The following is a 21,305-nucleotide window of genomic DNA, read 5'->3' on the forward strand; positions in this document are numbered from 1 at the left end:
GGTTGGATGATGGGGGTGGATTATCATGAATGGTTTAAGCACCATCCCCTTGGTGCTGCTCTCATGACTGAGTGAGTTCTCAGGAGATCTGGTGGTTTAAAAGTGTGTGGCACCTACCTTCTCTCTCTTGCCCTTGCTCCTGCTCCTGCTCCTGCACCTGCAGTGTGAGATACTTATTCTCCCTTTGCCTTGCACCATGATTGGAAGCTTCCTGAGTCCTCCCTCAGAAGCCAGAGCCACTATGCTTCCTGTACAGCCTGCAGAATCAAGAGCCAGTTAAAGTACTTTTCTTCATAAATTACCCAGTCTCAAGTATTTCTTTATAGCAATGTGAGAACAAACTAATACAGAAAATTGGTACCAAGGAGTGGGGCATTGCTATAAAGACACCTGAAAATGTGGAAACAACTTTGGAATTGGGTAACAGGCAGAGTTCGGAAGAGTATGGAGGGCTCAGGAGAAGACAGGAAGATGGGGGAATGTTTAGAACTTCTTGGAGACTAGTTACATGGTTGTGACCAAAATCAAGTGACAGTGAAGTCTGGGCTGACAAGGTCACAGATGAAAATGAGGAACTTATTGGGAACTGGAGCAAATGTCACTTTTGTTATTCATTAGCAAAGAAATTGGCTGCATTATGTCCATGTCCTAGGGATCTGTGATGTTTTGAACTTGAGAGTGATGACCTAGGGTAGCTGGTAGGACAAATTTCTAAGCTGCAGTGTTCAAGATGTTGCCTGGCTGCTTCTAAAAACCTACGCTCAGATGCAAGATCAAAGGAGTGATGACTTGAAGTTGGAGCTTATATTCCAAAGGGGAGCAGAGCATAAAAGTTTAGAAAATTTGTAGCCTGGCCATGTGGCAGAGAAAGTAAAAGCTTTTTTGAGAAAGGAATTCAAGCAAGCTACTGAGAAACTACTTGCTAGAGAAATTTGCATAATCCAAAAAGGAGCCAAGTGCTGATAGTCAAAACAATAGGGAAAGGACCTTGAAGGCAATTCAGAGATCTTCCCAGCAACCCCTCTCATCACAGCCTGGAGGCCTAGGAGGGAAGAATGGCTTTCTGCACCAGGCCCAGGGCCCCGCTGCTGCTCTGCACAGCCTCAGGACACTGTTCCTTGCATCCCAGCTGCTCCAGCTCCAGCTTCAGCCCTGGCTCAAAGGGGCCAAAGTATTGCTCAGGCCAGTGCTTCAGAGGATGCAAGCCATAAGCCTTGGTGGCTTCCACATGGTGTTAAGCCTGTGGGTGCACACAGTGCAAGAGCTAAGGATTCAGAGTCTCCATCTAGATTTCACAGCATATAGAAAAGCCTGAGTGTCTAAGCAGAAACCTGCTATAGGTGAGGAGACCTTATGGAAAGCCTTTACTAGGGTATTACAGAAGGAAAAATTGGGGTCAGAGACCCCACAGAGAGTCCGTACTAGGGCACTGTGTAGTGGAGCTGAGAAGAGGGCCACTGTCCTCCAGCATAAAGAATGTAGATCCACTGATAGTTTGCACCCTGTGCCTAGAAAATCAACAGACACTCAACTCCATTCCATGAGAGCAGCTCTGGGAGCCAAACCCTGCAAAGCCACAGGGAAAGAGCTGCTCAAGGCCTTGGGAGACCACCCCTCACACCAGTGTGCCCTGGACATGGGATGTGAAGTTAAAGAAGATTATTTTGGAGCTTTAAGATTTAATGACTGCCCCGCTGGATTTTGAACTTGGCTGGGGCCTGTAGCGTCTTTCTTTTGGCCAATTTCTCCCTTTGGGAGTGAAAATAATTACCCAATACTTAACTCCTTGCATCCTTGGACGTAACTAACTTGTTTTATATTTTATAGGCTTGTAGGTAGAAGGGACTTGCCTTATCTCATATGACACTTTGGACTCTGGACTTTTGAGTTAATGCTAGGAGGAGTTGAAACTTTGGGGGACTATTGGGAAGGCATGATTCTATTTTGAAATGTGAGAAAGACATGAGATTTGGGAGGGGTGGGGGTGGAATAATAGAGTTTGGGTATTTTTCACCTCCCAAATCTCATGTTGAATGGTAGTCCCCATGTTGGAGGAGAGGCCTTGTGGGAGGTGATTGGATCATAGGGCTGGATTCTCATAAATGGTTTAGCACCATCCCTTTGGTGCTGTTCTTATGATAGTGAGTGAGTTCTCAGGCGATCTTGTTGTTTAAACGTGTGTGGCACCTCCCCTCTCTCTCTTGCTCTTGCTCCTGCCATGTGAGATCCTTACTCCTCCTTTGCCTTCCACCATGATTTGAATTTTCCTGAGGCCTCCCCAGAAGCAGAAGCCACGATGCCTCCTGTAGAGCCTGAAGAGCCATGATTCAATTGAACCTCTTTTCTTTATAAATTATACAGTCTCAGGTATTTCTTTATAGGAATGCAAGAACAGACTAATACAACTGCTGATTAGACTTCAGGTGAGCAAGCAGTCAACTTCTGTGTTATGAAGCTAAGCAACTAGCATTCATTTAATTCACAATTTTACCCTTACATCTAATGAAAATCCTTTTAATTCTGTCTCTTTGATATGTACTAAATCTGCATTTTTTTTCTTTACTAGTGCACTAGTAGCACTGTAGTCTAAGCCACCATCATTTAAACACAGATAGAGATGGGGCTCTCTTATGAATCTCCTTGTTTTCCATTTTTGTTGTCTTTGGCCCATTCTAAATAATGCATCCACAGTAACCTTTAAAACTGAGACTCAGACCATTTCATTTTTCTGTTTGAAGATGTTCAAAGGTTTTATTGTACTATTAAAAAAAAAAAAGGTCTTACATTGGCCTAAAAAGTTTGAATGGCCTGTCTCCAGCTTGCCTTTCTAATCTGTAGCACTCCATTTCCTCACTCCTCCCCCAGCAATCTCTGTCTCTGTTCTCACTGCTTTCTTGACCAAACAGATCAAATATTTTCATTCCAAGTGAATCCTCACTTGTTGCTTCATTTCTTTGAACTCTGAATGCTAAAGTCCAAGATCTTATAGGTAGCTCGTTTTTACCCTCCTTTGAAAAGTTGTCTCTTATTTTATCTTTAGCTGGCCTTACTCATTTGGTCTCTATTGAATTATTTTATTTGTGTCATTTATAGTTTTACACAATCTGTGGTTGTCTTATTTGTTGCTGACTTGATGTTTGGTTTCCTCAAACCAAACATCAAGTGAATATAAATTTCACAAAGGAAGAGGCATTGTCTACTGTATTTGTTGACATTTTCCCAGCAGTCGGCAGAGTCTGCACATAAACAGATGACCAATGCTATATTAGTCAGGGGTCTCCAGAGGGACAGAACTCTTAGGCAATTCAGAGATCTTCCCAGCAGCCCCACTCATCACAGGCCTGGAGGCCTAGGAGGGAAGAATGGTTTCTTGGGCCAGGCCCAGGGCCCACTGCTGTGCACAGCCCCAGGACACTGCTCCTTGCATCCTAGCTGCTCCAGCTCCAGCTCCAGCCCTGGCTCAAAGGGCCCAAAGTACAGCTCTGGTCACTGCATATATATTATCTCCTGAATACATGTTTATTAGGGATAATTGGCTCACCACACAATTACAAGGTGAAGTCCCATGATAGACCATCTGCAAGCTGGGGAAGAAAGCTGGTAGTGGCACAGTCTGAGTCTGAAAGCCTCAAGTCAGGAAAGCTGACAGTGTAGCCTTCAGCCTGTGACTGAAGGGTGGAGAGCCCCCAGCAAGCCACTGATGCAAGTCCCAGAGTCCAAAGGTCAAAGAACCTGGATTCTGGTGTCCAAGGGCAGGAGGAATGGAAGGAAGCACCCAGCATGGGAGAAAGAAGGAAATCAGAAGACTCAGCAAGCAAAGCTATCCTACCTTCTTCTGCCTGCTTTGTTCTAGCTGTGCTGGCAGCCAATGGGATGGTGGTCACCCACACTGAGGGTGGATCTTCCTCTCCCAGTCTACTAACACACATATCAATGGCAACACCCTTACGGACACATTCAGAAATAATACTTTACCAGCTATCTAGGCATTCTTCAATCCAATCAAGATAAAACCTAATATTAATCATCACAGATACATATTTTTTAAAGAATTGTTGAATGACTATTATTCTTGTTTGATTTTTCCTGTATCAATAAGAAATCAATTCAATTCTGATTACTGATAAGCAGATAAAAGTTATATTTTATTGAATCTCCTTGATTAAGACTTCAGAATCCTACATCTCAGGATTATTTGAAACTATAAAGATTACCTTGTCTAAACACATTGAGATCTCTCTTATAATTCCTTTTTTAAAAAGTACATGCTTAGTCTCATGAAGCATAGCATGCCAATCTATTGTGTAATAAACACTCAATAATTATAGAATTAACACCAATGACACTTCATTTTATCATCATTTAGGCACAGTGTTTGGACCAGCCCAGGAGCCTTCACTCACAAGCACTTCTATCGGACTTAGCTGATCCCTCAGAAGACCCTGGACACCACAAAGGGTCATCAGCACAGTCTTGATGGATGTCTAAGAAGTAAAGATTGATTTTTGCCTAATGACAATAAAGTCATCCCTAAGTTAAATATCTGTACATTAAATATATATTAAATATGTATTAAATACATAATATATTAAATATTAAATTAAATATTAAAATGCATGTATATTCTGAGCTTTACTGTGTTTTTCATGGAGACACTGTTAAAGACTAGAGCCCGATATGTTAAAAAAATGAGTAATCTTATTATAAGAATCACAATATGGTCCCTTTTCTTCATCCTGCCATATATAACAATCTGTTATATAATCTCCATTATTCTCCTAATGAAGCCTCTTCAAACTCTCACTTTGAGAAACATTACCCTCACTTAGCAATTTTTTTTTTTTCTTTGAGATGCAGTCTGTCACCCAGGCTGGAATGCAGCAGTGTGATCATGGCTCACTGCAATGTCCACCTCCCAGGTTCAAGCGATTCTCCTGTCTCAGCCTCACAAGTAGCTGGGACTACAGGTGTGTGCCACTAAGCCCGGCTAATTTTTGTTAAGAGACAGGGTTTCACCATATTGGTCAGACTGGTCTTGAACTCCTGACCTCAGGTGATCCGCCTGCCTCGGCCTCCCAAAATGCTGGGATTACAGGCATGAGCCACCATGCCCGGCCCTAACTTAGCAATTTTTGAAGAAATCTCAGCAGCCTTAATTCAACTCTATGTAAATTTTTTTGTACATGTGAAAAAGCTACCAAATGATTCTTTTGGAGATGAGGAATTGACAACGAGCTTAGGAAAAAGTCGGTTTTTGTGGTTGTTGTTTTTAATCAGGAGACTTCCTAAATTGAGATGCTGACATTCATGGCCACTTATTGTCTGGTTCTAATTCAAATCCAGTGTCCAGATTCTACCCATTAAAGAAGGTAATAACTGGATTTAACTTCATTAATATCAAGTTCCAGTATCTGCGGGCTCTGGTTGTATGGGAAAAGGCTGTCTACCATTTTGCTATGAATTCTAATAACCTATGCCCAATATATAGTCATGGGGTAACCCCATTATAAAGCTTCTAGCTACAAAACCAAGAGAAAGCTTGTCAAAATAAATCTTAACTTCTCACCACGGTAGAAGACCTACTACGGGGTATTAACAGTCAGAACTGCCAATCACTGCCTGGTCTAAATGTTTGTGTTAAAAATTCCAACTCTGGTGGCATGAACTTTGGATAAAATCATCATAAGCTGTGTGAGTCCAAAAAATATAAACCCAGAATGAAATATATTTGGGGTTAGAATGACATTACTAATGTCTGAGATGGGCCTCCCCCTCCCCCTTTGAAATGTGATGCTTTTATTAGATTATTTCTACTGCCAAAAGACACAGCTACTGTCTGGCTACATTTTCTGGTTTTCTCTTGAATTAAAACAAATAAATAAAAGAAAAATGTCTACATCTTTTAAACAAAGCAAATGGGAATATTTTTATTATTTTTTTCTTCCTGCCGACTGAACAAGTTCTATACATTCAGATAGGCCTCTGGGTCACATAATATGATATGTACTTGTATGTGCACACAGAATGTATAAGATAAAATGGGCTTTTTAAAATAAGCAAGTATTGCCTAAGGATATATAGACGAATGGAAAACAGCACTTCGCTATATTACAAGGGTTAGCATCGTGCTGGAATTGACTGGGAGCTGCATAATTTTCAACTCTGCTATCTACAGGCTCCTGTTCACCTCTGTGAGTTTTTGCTTCATCATTAACTTTCTGATCCTCGATAAGACAAAACTTACGTTACTGTTTCTCAGAAGACAATCAGAATTTAGATAACATTGCTCATTCTCCTCATTTTACAGATAAGGAAAGTGAAGCTTCCAGAAATTAAATCCTCATCACATACATAAAGTCATATAACTAATTACAACTAATTAGTGGCCAACCACGTGCTAGGAACCTCCATATTTACCTATTCAGCAGTATGTGCCAGAGGCATCCTCAGCACTTTACTGACCTAACTGCGGGTCCTTGGAGGTCATCCTTGTTTTCCATTTAAATAAAACTAGGGGGAAAGCCATTTTCCATGCAGGGGCAAATCTCCTCTCAATAATTCTGCAGATTCTTAGGGAAAGCAGAGGAGTGGGGAATGGGTGGTCCTTACATTTTTGCCTATTGCCTCTGAGTTTGCCTTTGCTAATTTCCTGAAATTCATTGAAATTTGCCTTTTATATTAGTCCCATTCTCTTTACGCTGCATCAGTTCCTACATAGTGTTTATGTAGGATCATTATTTTTGATGTTGTATCTTTTTTTAGATTTGTATAAAAATGACTGGCATTTGGGGTTTGCCATGTGCCAAGTACTCTAATAGGCACTTAATGTAAGTTTTGTCTTTGAAATCTGTCTTTGTGGGTAGGATGCGGTGACTCACACCTGTAATCTTAGCACTTTGGGAGGCCAAGGCAGGAAGATTGCTTCAGCCTAGGATTTCAAGACTAGCCTGGGTGACATGGTGGGACCCCATCTCTAGAAACAATAGAAAAATTAGCCAGACATGGTGGCACACACCTGTAACCTCAGCTACTCCTGGGCTGGGAGGATCACTTGAGTCTGGGAGTTCGAGATTACAGTGAGCTATGATATCAACACTGCACTCCTTTCTGGGCAACAGAATAAGACACTGTCTCTAAAAAAATAAAATATGTCTATGTGATTAGGTGACTGCTCTGACAACAGAGCTGAAAAATAAACCTGTGCCTCATCAATTCCAAAATCTGTTCTCTTTCCACTAAGCTTGCCTGCATGCTATTGTTTTTATGAAGTGGGGTTCTTCATAAAACAGAAATTGTATCATCAGCCCATCTCTGTAGGGCATGATCTCTTAACTGTGGGATGTATCAGAGTTCACTGGCATTAATCTCCATCCCTCTTACGGCCAGGCAGAACTGTCTGCTCAGATTCAAGATACATTCTGTGCCCTAGAATAAATTCCTTTCTCTGAGGAAAGCGAACTACTTTCTAAAGAGATAAATGAATTCAGGTTGTGGTTTTGTTGGCATAGCTTTTTAGAGGTTTTGGTTTTTGTTTGGTTTAGTTTGGTTACCTGCATTATACCAAGTATCCCCAAAGACATTTCTGAGCACTTAGTTACCTTACAAATAAGGCTGATTTTAATGGGAATGGTCATGTTGAACTTAGAATTGCCTGGAATAAGGAAGGGTTTGTAGTTTATTCAATTTCCCATCTCATCTCAGGTCTTCCATTTGAGGATAATGTTTGAATACCATTTGCTATGGGTGGAACCAGCACTAATGGTAGATTCCATTATGGCTAGACACATGCATGCTAACATAGGTTTGATTTGAGTCAGACCACAGAGCAAAATCTAAAGCAGTGATCATCTGCCAACCCTCAACCCACTGAGGGATTTGTTGGCTGACTAACACTGTCCTGCTATGGTCTGGGAGAGAATGGGACTAACCATTTCCAATAATCCACTTCACAGACCAAAATCTTTCAGTAGATTTTCTCTCTTTTCTTTCTCTCTTCTTTCTTTCTTTCTTTCTTTCTTTCTTTCTTTCTTTCTTTCTTTCTTTCTTTCTTTTTTCTTTCTTCTTTTTCTTTCTTTTTTCTTTCTCTTTTCTTTCTTCTTTTTCTTTCTTTTCTTTTTTCTTTCTTCTTTCTCTCTCTCTCCTTTTTCTCTATCTTTCTTTCTTGCTTGCATTCTCCTTCCTTCCTTCCTTTTCTCCTTCCCTCTTTTTCTTCCTTTTCTTCTTTGTCTCTTTCTTTCTCACCCTTTTTTTTTCTCTCCCTCTCTCCCTCACTCCTCCTTCCTGTCTCTCTTACACACAGGCACACGAGAACTCAGACTTACTACAATATTTAGTATATTCTAGTTGGCTTAAAGCACTTATGAATTACATGTTTATTTTGTCTTCTTGACTGATATTTCCTCATGTCTGAGTATTGTGCCTCTAGGAAGGAAAACTTATATTTTTTAAAGGAGAGCTTTTCTCTAAATCTTGCCAAAAATAAAGTGGTTTGAAAGAAAATCACATAGACCTCTTCCTTCAGAAAACAGAATAATATTTGAAGACTTTTATTTGTAAGGATTCCTATTTTTAAGCAAGATCTTTGAGGAAGCAGCAAGACCTGAATTTGAGTAAGATCAGAGAAGGCAGATTCAAATGATAGTGCCTAGTGTGTGTGCAGTAATGGTGAATCCTTCTGTATTTACTTCTGGCCTTACAGGTATAATTATTCCATCAGTCTTTCTCAATAATTTTCTCATATCTACTGTAATTTGAAATATGAATTACAAACAATCATTCTGAACAGAGATGTCTGCTTACAGGCATGTCTTCTGTACCCCTTCATTTTCTGTCTGCCATGTTCGACTACTGACAGGTGCAAAGTGTACAAAGTGTACCACACTGACTTCCATGCCTCCCGGTCACGGTAGGCAAGAGTCACCAATCTAGCATGCCCATCACTGCCTTGGATTTGTTCCTGGAGACATGGTCAGCTCTCTTCATCTCCTGATCCTTGTCTGAATGATTTCCTCCCTGCCAAAATAATTCACTCAATTCTTCCTCATGCATATCTTAATGCTAGTTTATCACTGTGGTAGAATTATTTGCTTATAGGTCTGTGTGCTTTACTAAGTGTAACTTGAGATGAGAAAATTTCACCTTTACCTTATCCTCCACCAACCAGCTCAGTGCCTGACAGTGGGAACGTGCTCAAAGAATATGTGTGATTTGCCCACTAAATTCCATGATCTTAAACTTGTCTTGCATTAAATAATCTTTGACTGTCAGGTTCAAACACAAAGCCCATAGTCATTTTTTATAGATATTTGCAGAAAGGATTTCACCTCTTCTAAATTAAAACCCACCTTAAATTATAAAAATGTTTGTATAAAACTCTGCATCTCTCATACAAGTATTTGCAGAGCACAGAACTTTGCAGATAGTGAGCACTGGATAAATGGAAAACTACGAGGGTACTTGTTCTAGGTTATTTGCCTTCTGGCAAATGATAATTAGGACTTAATATGTGGCACACATTGTTCTAAGAATTTTGAAGTATTAACTCATTTAATCCTCACAACTTTAAGAAAATTTGAGAATTCTTTTCTATGAAAATATTTTCTATGAGAAAAAATTCTCGTAGTTGTGAGGATTAAATGAGTTAGTACTTAACAGATGAGGAAACAGAGAAAATACATTACCCAGGATTGTGCAAAGTGCTACTAGAATTTCCAGAGACTATGAGTTTAACCACAACTCTCAGAAACATTGGTCAACAGAATATCACACGTAAGTCAAAATGCTGAAGAAAGAGTTCTATTTAAGAGGCTGAATGGGAGAAGATACACCAGGAAACATGGCAGTAATTTTATGTTAAATCACAGCTTACATGACCACAGTTCAAAAGTCAATTAAATGCTTCTTTTCATGCTTTTAACTCTTTCAGTGAGACCTAGGTTACTCACATTTGCTCACCCTTCAATAAAACGTGTATGTTCAGCACATCTTGCTATTGGTAAGTTTGCTTTTCCGAATAAAAATGTATTTTGGGGGCCGGGAGTGGTGACTCATGCCTGTAATCCCAACACTTTGGGAGGCCGAGGAGGGCGGATCACCTGAGGTCAGGAGATAGAGACTAGCCTGGCTATATGGTGATACCCTGTCTCTACTAAAAATACAAAAAAAACTAAACAAACAAAAAATAGCCAATCGTAGTGGCACATGCCTGTAGTGCCAGCTACTTGGAGGTGGAGGCAGGATAACTGCTTGAACCAGGGAGGCAGAGGTTGCAGTGAGCCAAGACCGCACCACTGCACTCAGCCTGGGCGGCAAAGCGAAACTCCATCTAAAAAAAAAAAAAAAAAAAAGATGTATTTTTGGTGAAAACTTACTTGTTTTTCACTCTCTTGAAAATAAGGTGAAAATTGATTGAATTGAATTGTGTGTCATCATACAAATAAACATGTTACGGAATAAAATATTTGATTCGTATTTTAAAACTTTTCAAGAATTATTAAAAATAAATGTACCTATATGTAGCTAGTACACCATTTTATTTACAACTACTTTTTATCTCCTTATCTAAGCACGTCTGGCAGTGTTCCTACTTGGTAACACTCTCAGCTGCTTGTTCCTATTATATTCCTAAAAGTAATAAAAAGTCATACTTTGGAAATAGCTTATGATTCAGATTCCCAGAGTGACTTCTTCTCTAATTAACCCCACACTTGAGGAATTTTACCTAATTCATTTTCAGAATTTCGTCTGTTTCACTGTTTAGTTATTTTTCGAAAATTATCAAATCCAGAGGAAACTATTTTCAGAAGTTTAGAAGCAGGCTGTTAAGAGAGCACAGACTTCTAAGTAATCATAAATATAAGTGAAATATTGTTGCAGTCTGTCTTCTATGAGCACTTTGGAAAATGTTCGTTTTTCTTTTACATTAACATTTTTGTTAGATTAGACATTGTGGGTTGAACTTGATTCCAGGCAATGGGACTATTAAAGGGCATGGGAAATAAATCTCTTAAAAGGATCAGAAGTTTGGGTCCTGAAAATGTTAGTGTCATGAATTGAATACTTACGATTACCTTGAACTATATATAGGATAGATACTTTCTCCTTGATGACAATAACTATTGGTTTTTACTTGTATGTTTTACTTCTAATTGCTTTTAGCAATTGTTCTATAGACCAATCACAGCAAGAAAAATATTTCATCATTAGCAGATGAATGTCTTTTTAATATGAAAGTTTTCTGAAGCTCTTCAGGAGAGATCTGTATCTTTCTATTTTAACAGAAAATCTATCTTTAAGCATAGGAAGAGTAAATTGTGAGTAATCAGGTGTGCATGTTTTATCAACATTCTTTACCTGTTTTGATAATGAAGAAGAATACAATTCATTGGTATAAATTTTCCTATTTCCTTTATGCCTGATTACAGTCAAAAATTTCTGCTTCAAGCTTTAACCGTGTCATTTAATAGAGAATACAATGACTCTCATGTTCAATGTCGAGTGCAGAACATCTAGAAAATCAGTTTAAAAATTTAGCAAAGACTGATTGCTGGAACGTCAATACTTCCCAAAGCAGTCAGGAAAAACCCCAATCTACGTCAGACCCTAATATTTATTAGAACATGACACGAATGTGGTCACTTTCGCTTATTTACTGTTGAAATGCAGTTTACTGAAATTTGAAATTACTAAATGTTTCTTACCTGGCTAGGTATAAAGGTTAAAGGGAAAATAGAACCTGAAAATAAAAAGCAAGAGGAACATGGAGAAAACAAATTAAAAGCAAAAGTATGTAAACAACACGTTAAGTCTGCCTGTCTCTACATTCTCTTATTAAGTAGTGAATTTTTTGTTCTCTAGATTCAGGAGGATGCTTAGATGATGCAAATAAGATCTGCTCGGTAGAACCAAATGAAAAACAAACAAAATAATGTAACTACTCAGCTCACATATCAACTGTCAGGGAATCTGGGACTATATCAACCTAGTAGGAGAGGGAATCTCTGTTTCTTAAATCTATGTAGATTCAATAAAGTGCCTTTTCACCCTGGAAATATGTGGAAAGCAAAACTTACCATTCTCAAATGAATAGAAGAATTGATTGATGGATGGATTAGCTCCTAGATTGCTGTATCTTAGGTGGTAGAAGAATTGATTCATTGATGTATTAGCCCCTAGAAAGAGGTTTACGATGACACTATGCCTTCATCAATACCGTAATATGGCCACCTGAAAGCTAATGTGATTTAGGCTATCTTTTACTAGAAGAATATTATTCAGAGGTAAGAAAAGTAATTGCTTATATCTATTCTGAGTTGGTTAAGTCACACCAAGACTTTGTTTCAAAACTACTTCTATCAGATAGAAGAATAAACTCTCAGAGAGAGAGAGAGAGCGCGCGCGCAACCACTTAGTTCCCTGCATATGAGATGACAGTGATATGTAGCTGAGAGAGCCAAACAGAAGCAAAGACATAAACGTATAATCAGAGTATGGACATGCTACTACAAAAAAGAGATTTTAGGTTTATTTCTTTCTGTTTTTTGTTTATTGTTTGTTTGTTTTGAGACAGGGCCTCACTGTCACCAAGGTTAGAGTGCAGTGGCATGATCATAGCTCACTGCAGCATCCATCTCTTGGGCTCAAGCAATCCTCCTGCCTCAGCCTGCTGAGTAGCTGGGACTACAGGTGTGCACCACCATGCCCAGCTAATTATTATTATTTTATTTTTTAGTAGAGATAAGGTCTCGCTATATAGCCCAGGCTGGCCTTGAACTCTTGAGCTTAAGTGATCCTCCTGCCTCGGCCTCCCAAAGTACTGAAATGACAGGCATGAGTCACTGTGCCCAGCCATAGATTTATTTCTTACCAATCATTAAACTAATGCAGAAAATTTGTCACCTGAATAAGTACATTGTAATTTAACAGAAAATTTTTCTAATAGATGGAATGGGGGCTTCTACGAGTAAAAGAAAAAAATTTTACATTTGTTATTCAAGCACTGCTTAGAATGTAAAATGATGTTTATGTTATCATGAGGACTTAAAGACTGGATAGAAAGTTGAGCCAATAATAATAACAACAATAATAAAAATAACCATCGTTTACTAAGAACATTTTTATTACCTATTGGATGCAGTGTTCAATATTTGAATAATGGGTACATTAGAAGCCCAATCCCCACCAGTATGCAATATCCCCATGTAAGAAACATGCACATGTACCCTCTGAATCTAAAATAAAACAAATCCGCTTTTTAAAAAAAAAAAAAAAAATAGGTTTTGAAAATGTGAAAAAAACACACATATTTTGTGTTGGATCTTGTGGTAACTATACATCACTGCCAACCCTCAGAAGAATTTCAAAAAGTTTGTGTCACTCATCCTGTCTCATAGATGAGAATATAGAAGGTCCAGAACTCTGCATGGCTTCCCAGTCCGTTGCAAAATAGTAAACAGAGACAGAACCACTATCCAAATCTAAATCTTTATGCCTGCAACTTTTCCATTTTTACCCTCGATAGTCTTTGATACTGACAAAATCTGACCTGTAAACAGTCTTTTTTTCCACAAACATGTCAGAAATGCTGTATCCTCTCAGCAAGGCTCAACATGACTGTTTAAGCTCTGGGAAGACTGTGGTAGACCTATTCCACGTTGCAGCTCACCATGTCTGTTCCTCAGTCCAGCCTCTGTTTTTCTCATATTGGCTTTTCCTTTTTTCTTTTTTTTTCCAGACAGAGTCTTGCTCTGTCACCCAGGCTGGAGTACAATGGTGTGTTCTCGGCTCACTGCAACCTCCACCTCCCAGGTTCAAGTAATTCTCCTGCCTCAGCCTCCCAAGTAGCTAGGATTACAGGTGCATGCCACCACACCCGGATAATTTTTGTATTTTTAGTAGAGTCGGGGTTTCGCTATGTTGGCCAGGCTGGTCTCAAACTCCTGGCCTCAGGTAATCCTCTCACCTCAGCCTCCCAAAGGGCTGGGATTACTGGCGTGAGCCACCATGCCAGGCTCATATTGGCTTTTTATCTCAAGCCCATCCACACTTTGGTGGTTTGGCTTATCTAAGCTTCTAAACAATTGCTTTATTTTCACATCAGAAATTGTTTCCTTTTTCTATGTTCGTGTAATTGACTGACTGTTAATATGGTTTATCTTTCCTCCTTGACTTTGAGATAATCTTTTTGGTAGCACCCACTCTGGGAAGGGTCATGTATTTTTGGGACCAGCCCCTCTTCTGACTCAAATCCTGAAAAATAGTAGACTGCCAAAAATATTTATATCTCTTTGGAATTTCTATAGTTATGTATAGAACAAAGCAGCAAATCATGTAGTCTTTTCTACAGCATTTCTAGCTTTCTCTTATTTCCTGTGTATATGTCATCTCCTTAATAAAAATACAAATTATTTAGAGGAAAAAAATTATTTGTAGGCTCATTTATTATTCAAAGATTGGGCTTACAGTGGAACTTACTTTAAAAATAATAGTCTTTTGTATTTTTAGTAGAGACGGGGTTTCACCATATTAGCCAGGCTGGTCTCGAACTCCTGACCTCATGATCCGCCTGCCTTGGCCTCCCAAGTAGTCCCAGCTACTCCGGAGGCTGGGGCAGGAGAATTGCTTGAACCCGGGAGGCAGAGGTTGCAGTGACCTGAGATTGCACCACTGCACTTCAGCCTGGGTGACAGAGCGAGACTCTGTCTCAAAAATAAATTAATTAATTAAAATAAAAAATAAAAAAAGTCTTTTGACCTATCTTTTTCATTTGATCAGGGTTTATATTTGATGCAAATAACATTCTATGTTTATCACATCCATCAACATTTTTATGGAAATACTTTCAGCTGAACTTAGTTTTCTCCCAAGAAAATCCAATACAGATTGACATTTATGTGGTTGATTGTATTAGGATAAGTGACTAGTTCTATATTTTCTTATAATGAAAAATGAATTTATCTGTAAGCAAGAGCCTTCTTAAGTCTTTGTTACCAAAAATCAGCAAATACACAGAATTGAAAATGGCACAAAACAAAAATCACCAAGCACATAAGACTGGGAAAAATGAAAATAACAAACACAAATTATTGAGAATTCATTATGTGCTAGATCTTAATGACCCACTGCATGTATCTTTAAGGATCAGCTTTCTGGAACACCTGTGCCAGCGTTTAGTCAATACCCATTCATCTATGATGTTTAACATTGAGAAAAAGCCTCCAACTTTTAGGAAGATTTCTGCTTATGGTATTACATAACTTTTTCTACAGAATGAAATCAAACTACAACTTTATTTTTATGGATTCTTGCTTTCTTCCCTCTTCTAGCCTATTAAGATGCTTAGAAACGTACAAATGGTCCATTTACACACATGTACGGATATACCACGAGGAATAAAACGAAATATATATTTGTGTGCTGATGTGTTTTTCTCATACCCGAGGATTGGTAGAAGTGATGCCAACCTTTCTGAAATGTTGCTTCATTTTGGATACAAGGCGTTCTTATTAATATTGGAGGGATGTGTCTTTGTCACTTGGGTACAGCATCCACAGCTCATGCAGGCTTAAAATGGATGTGGAAAAAACCACGACATTGAGAGTGATCCCAAATTCGCCCTTGACTTCAGATCACTTACATGCTCTTCAACTAGAAATATTGCTGAAAGCTTGCCAAATACGAAAAGCCTGTGGCTTTCACCGTTTTGCAAGCAAAGGAAACAGCATTTGAACCTCCTTTGAAAACTTTTTTTTTTTCACATTAAGAGGCGCCACACGAACAGAACGTGCCATAAATAATGTGTGCTAACATTTTCCAAAAAACTGGACATCAATTAATGCTAATTTATGAGGAAACTTCTTTGGAAGAGCCTAGTCCAGACTCATAACTACTGAAAAGACTCATTAATATAAACGTTAAGGGAGTTTTTTCAAAGGGAGGAATTAAGGTAAATGCATATCATTACAGTGAAAGCTCATAATTTATTGAAAATTCAGTGGAAAGGAAACTTTATGCTGTTTCCAAAGTAATGTTTTGACACATTAATCAAGGAAATAAAATAAGAATGAGGATGTGATCTCAAGAGAGATGGTCAGTGAAAATTCAGCTTAGTGATAGCTAATGTTTATTAAATGTGCCAGGCATTGTAAACACTATCTTGTTTATTTTTGTCTACCAATGCTATAAAGTAGATTTTCTTATTATTTCCATGTTTCAATGGAGACAAGAGAAAATCAAGCAGTCTATGTTATTTGCTGTCGTTCACAAAACTAAAAAGTGGTGAAACTCAGATTCAGAATCACCTTTCTTAACCACATGTGGCACGGGATGATACTGCCTTTAACAACTGTCAGATAGGCATATGGACAACTCTAGGTGAGTTCATGCGATGGCTTATTCTACAGACTCCCTAATAATAAAAACAAATCATTTTAATCCATAAGTTCCACTATACATTAAATATACAAATTAATTATTTGGCCAATTTTAAGTTTGAGGAAATTCATTATTCCTACTTTTAGGTCTTAAACATGGTTTAAAAAAAAAAAAAGTCATAAGTAGATCCTCACCTTTTGTAAATCTCTCTAACATTTTGTGAGGCCCAGATAATATTCACACATTGGCTGGAAAATGAAATTTCTGTTTCTTGAGATACTTGTCTTATGGAAAATCTTTACTTAAATGAAAGCGGGGGATGGACAAGTTATCTTTTTTTTTAGGGGTAGATAAATCTGTGTGTGTGTGTGTGTGTGTGTGTGTGTGCACGTGCACGTGCTTATGGAAGTGTATGTTGGCAGAGGAAATATGGTACGCAGACAAGGGCGAGGGAAAGCAAGAAGAATATTTCTCCCAGAATCTGAGATTGGTTATCTTTTGTCTATTTTATCCTAGTAGATCTATTTGACTTTAACATAAATGTTTTCCCTCCAACCTGTCATAGGCCCTGTAATTGGACAGAGGATTCTAGCAGGATGTTGAAACTCATCATCTCGGTGCATGTTGAAATGGATCCATCCTTCTAGAGCAGTGCTTTTCAAACTTGAACATGCTTCTGGATCATCTGGAGAGCCTGTTAAGGCAAAGACTACCAAGCCTCATCCCCAGTTTCCGTTTCAGTAGGTCTCCAGGGGAGCCTGTCAGTTTGCATTTCTAAGAAGTTCCCAAGTGATGATATTGATGGTGGTCTAGGGACCCCACTTTGGAGAACCACTGACGTGGAGAGGCCTGCTATCAATGAAATGTACATATAGGCTCATGCCGTACTTTAGTGGTAACAACTGGTTTTCAGTAAAATAAATGGTGCTGTTTGTCGTGAGAAAAACTAGATCATTTTATGTGGTTTCTAAATGATCTGGAAATAATAGTGGCATTCAGTTCTCAGAAATAAAAAATTAATATTGGGCAGGGTGCGGTGGCTCAAGCCTGTAAACCCAGCATTTTGGGAAGCTGAGGCAGGTTGCTTGAGCCCAGAAGTTCAAGACCAGCCTGGGTAATGTGGTGAAACTGTCTCTTCAAAAATATATAAAATTTAGCCGGGCATGCTGGCGTGCACCTGTAGTCCCAGCTACTCCAGAGGCTGAGGGAGTGAGTGGGGAGAATCAGCTGAGCCTGGGGAGGTTGAAGCTCCGGTGAGCCATGATCATGCCACTACATTACAGCCTGGGTGACAGAGTGAGACCCTGTCTCCAAAAAGTAATAATAATGAATAATAATTTAAAGCTATTACTGAATCACTTCAGACCTTCTATCAGGCCATTCATTTCTGAATTCACCGTAGGAAATACAAATTTTCAATTTGTTTAAATTGAAGCCAGAAATCATACTAAAAACTGATGACACTCCGCCTAACAAAGGAAAGCAGGAGTTATATCTGAATGATTAAATATTACAACTTATCACCGAGAAAATACTGATGTGACACCAGAATAAACAAAGAACATTCAGCAAAGAATAGAAGGAGAAAAACGAATTTAAGAGGAATAAAGGATGCCATTTTTAAATTGTGAAAGTAGAAATCGTGTCTCTCTTTACTTTCAATATAATTCATTTGTAGAAAAACCTCTCTTCATGAATCTATTCAGTGATAGGTGGTTGTTGGCAAAATTAAGTCTGAAATACCGCCAAAGTTTACCTAACACTGGTTCATAACAAGAAACACCATATCTGTGTTCCTGATTCTAATGGAAACATTTGTGTATCAGTCATGTAAAGTCTTCTATAACTGAAGAAAGGAGTAGGAGCTTAACATGCAAAATTCTCTGCATGAAACTGTGCGAAATGTTTCAATTATTTCTATAATAACATTTAACGGGTTCCAGATCTAGTGCATTAAGCACACAGCCAAGAAATGTCCCAAGCATATGCTGTTTTACATTTTGGTGTATTATAAGTGTATGAAACACATGTTAGGAATATAGTTCATATTCTGCATTTGTAAAATATCAAATTTGTATCAACAGAAACCACAAAAGCAGCACAGAAGCTGCCCCCAGAGCACAGCCATTTTGCAATCAAACTTTTAACACCATATTATCATTGTAAAGAACAAAGCTCCTGGTTGAAATGAAGAAAATAATTTTCACAACTCACAGCAATTTTCTTTATGTATTTATTACATGGGATTCAAAACACATACTCCACAAAAATTACTCTCAAGTTTCTATTTTGTAATCTGTGCCATTCTCAAAGTACACATTAAAAACAAAATGAATTTTAACTTGATCGCTCTTATTTCATTTTATACCACTGAGGTCTCATTTTTTGGCATTCTTGCAATTTATTTCAATATATCTATATGCTATGGTTCTTCAGATTATTCTATGCTATGAAGCTCTCAAGAGAGAAAATTACTCTTCTAATGATCTATATAGGTGTGTTTGCAACATCATTCTAGTTTGGTATTACAATTTTATGTACAAGATGAAATGTTGATACAGCATTTTATGAGAAACCTAATTTTGCTACAGAATTTACCATCCATTACTAAATATTAAGCGTTTTCCCCATATCTTACTTCCTAAAATTGTATGTGATATTACATTTATATTCTAAGACTCTTTTGTTATAATTATAGTTGACGTTGGTTTGGGTAGCATAGGCATGACTTGTCTTCTATTACCTTACTTTCTAATACTAAACACTGTTATGATGGGCTCTGCCAGCATATGGTCAAATGTACAAATCCTAGGTTACGTATTCCCTTTCTTGGCCTAAAAAATCTTGGTGAGTTTAGGATATGTCTGAAAGAAGCTGAGTTCCAAATAGTGCCCAAAATATAAATTTAAAACTCAAACTACATTGGCCCCCTTAGTGCTATTTACAGTCATTGGTCGCAGAGGAGGCAGGGGCTCAAAACATCCTCACTGTAGAAGCTTTCTTTGGTTTCTCCCGTCTTTGAAATCCTGTAGCTTAAAACATCTTTAGAATGTGTTTTGTCACTTAGCAAACAATGAATTGCTCTCTGTATTTAGTTTTATTAAATTATATGTGTGTGTGTACTTATTAGTAGATAGAGTGCATGCCTAATATTTTCTTAAGGATAATTATGAAATATTGTCTCCTCATGAAAGTAGCTAACATTTATTTTTTAGTCTAGGAACTTCATATTGTCTGTATCATCTTTTTTCCTCATCCTCACTTTCTAAATCACATATTTTATTACCATCCTGTTCTGTCTGAGGCATAGAGCATTTAAGTAATGTGCTAAGGCTGCACAACTGGGATTTGAACTCCTTTAGGGAGTAATGAACGTTGTATTGGCTATGCCCTTATTTAACTCTAGTATACACAGAGCTCTTTTTCAAGATATGTATATTTTTGCATTAATGTTTAGCACATCACCTGACATCTAGCAATCCTCTTGTTGGTGAGTTAAATAGAATTATACACGATAAATTTTAGAGTTTAGTGTAGTACACCAACAGGTATAATTTTATGTTTCAATTTTTGGAAAGTATTATATCCTGCCTTAGCTTTTCTATACATTATATAAATATATAAATTATAAGCTAATGTATTTATATGTATAAGCTATACATATAAATTATAAGCTAAATTAAAACTCTATCTAGGCCCCTAGGCTAAGTCCAAAGTCTACTTTATCCCTTTAAAAACATGTACAATTTGCCTTGTTTTTGAGCCCGACTTGGAGTCCTCAGTGTCTTCCCAGAGACCTTAGGAATATCCATCCTCACTACAGTATACAAGGCCTTCTGTGACCTTGCTTGGCCCTTTTGGAAGACATCACCACTCTCTTTTGTGTTCACACAATTTACTCTTAGAACATGCCTCACCAATATTTTTCTAACTTCTCTGTGGCCTTTATCTTATTATTCCCTCCATCCAGAATGGTGTTTCTTTGGCTCCTTTTTGCTTGCTTGGAGCGCTCACCATTAAACCCTATTTAAAGGCCACTGCTTCTGAGAGACCTCATCTGAACACTCTATCTGCCTAGTTTCTCTCTTCTCTCATGGTCACTAGACCCATTGTTCCTTATCTCAGACCATGCCCAACCTCACACCTATTGCAACTAGTAAAATCCTTCTGTGTTTGCTTGCTTATAGACTTCTTTCCTTCTAGATAGGGTCAGGAAACTACAACCTGCTGGTGCCATTCAACCAGCTGGTTGCTTTTAGACATAAAGTTTTATTAGAACACAGCTATGCCCATTTGGTTCCACACTATCTAGAGAGGCTGTCCTACTTTAACAGCAGAGTTAGGAGTGGTAACAGAGACCCTCTGGCCAAAAAAACCAAAAATATTTCCTAGTTGGCCCTTTATGGGAAATATTTACATCCCCTGTTCTAGATCATAAACTCCCAAAGAGCAAGGGTTAAGTCAACACTGGTATTTTGGTTAATAGGACAAAACCCTTGAGCCAGAGTGCCTGGGATCAAATTCCAGCTCCACTAATTAGGTGCTGTGTGATACTGCCCAAGTTATTTAACATCTCTCTGTTCCCCAGGTTTTTTCATCTGTCTAATAGAGATGATAGTAATATATACCTCACCAATTTGTTGTGAGGATTTAGTGAATTAATACCTGTAATGTATTAAAAGTAGCTTACAGCACAAAACACTATATAGGTGATAACAAATATTATCATGTATTGATGTTTTTCATGATTGACTAAAATAAATATTTAGTAGATGAAGAGGCAATTAATCAACAAGTTAAATGACAAAACCTCTTCTTTGAATCCTCTTCTTTGTTTGGACCTCTCTAATAAGATATACCCTATTCTATATTCTGTTAAAAACGTTTCTTCTCATAATAGCTTTCCCCTAAATTATCTGCAGACAGTGTGTCCC

General features: G+C 38.1%; 2 long non-coding RNA genes across 5 annotated transcripts in view; one reads left to right on the forward strand and one right to left on the reverse strand.

Moving 5' to 3' along the window:
* The window catches only part of LOC117066607, a 312,810-nt gene extending 295,322 nt beyond the window's left edge, over window positions 1-17,488 (forward strand). For 3 of the 4 annotated variants that reach the window (XR_004430399.1, XR_004430398.1, XR_004430397.1), the window contains one exon: window positions 16,937-17,488. This is a non-coding gene — a long non-coding RNA (uncharacterized LOC117066607). Of the gene's footprint in view, window positions 1-4,366; window positions 4,620-16,936 lie in introns of those variants that run through there. The other variant, XR_004430400.1, reaches the window with a different exon arrangement.
* LOC117066608 overlaps window positions 1-21,305 on the reverse strand; it is a 615,645-nt gene that overhangs the window by 13,245 nt on the left and 581,095 nt on the right. The gene's annotated exons all lie outside the window — the stretch shown is intronic.

This window comes from Trachypithecus francoisi, unplaced genomic scaffold (assembly GCF_009764315.1).
Source record: "Trachypithecus francoisi isolate TF-2019V2 unplaced genomic scaffold, Tfra_2.0 Lachesis_group20, whole genome shotgun sequence".
Lineage (NCBI taxonomy): Eukaryota > Metazoa > Chordata > Mammalia > Primates > Cercopithecidae > Trachypithecus > Trachypithecus francoisi.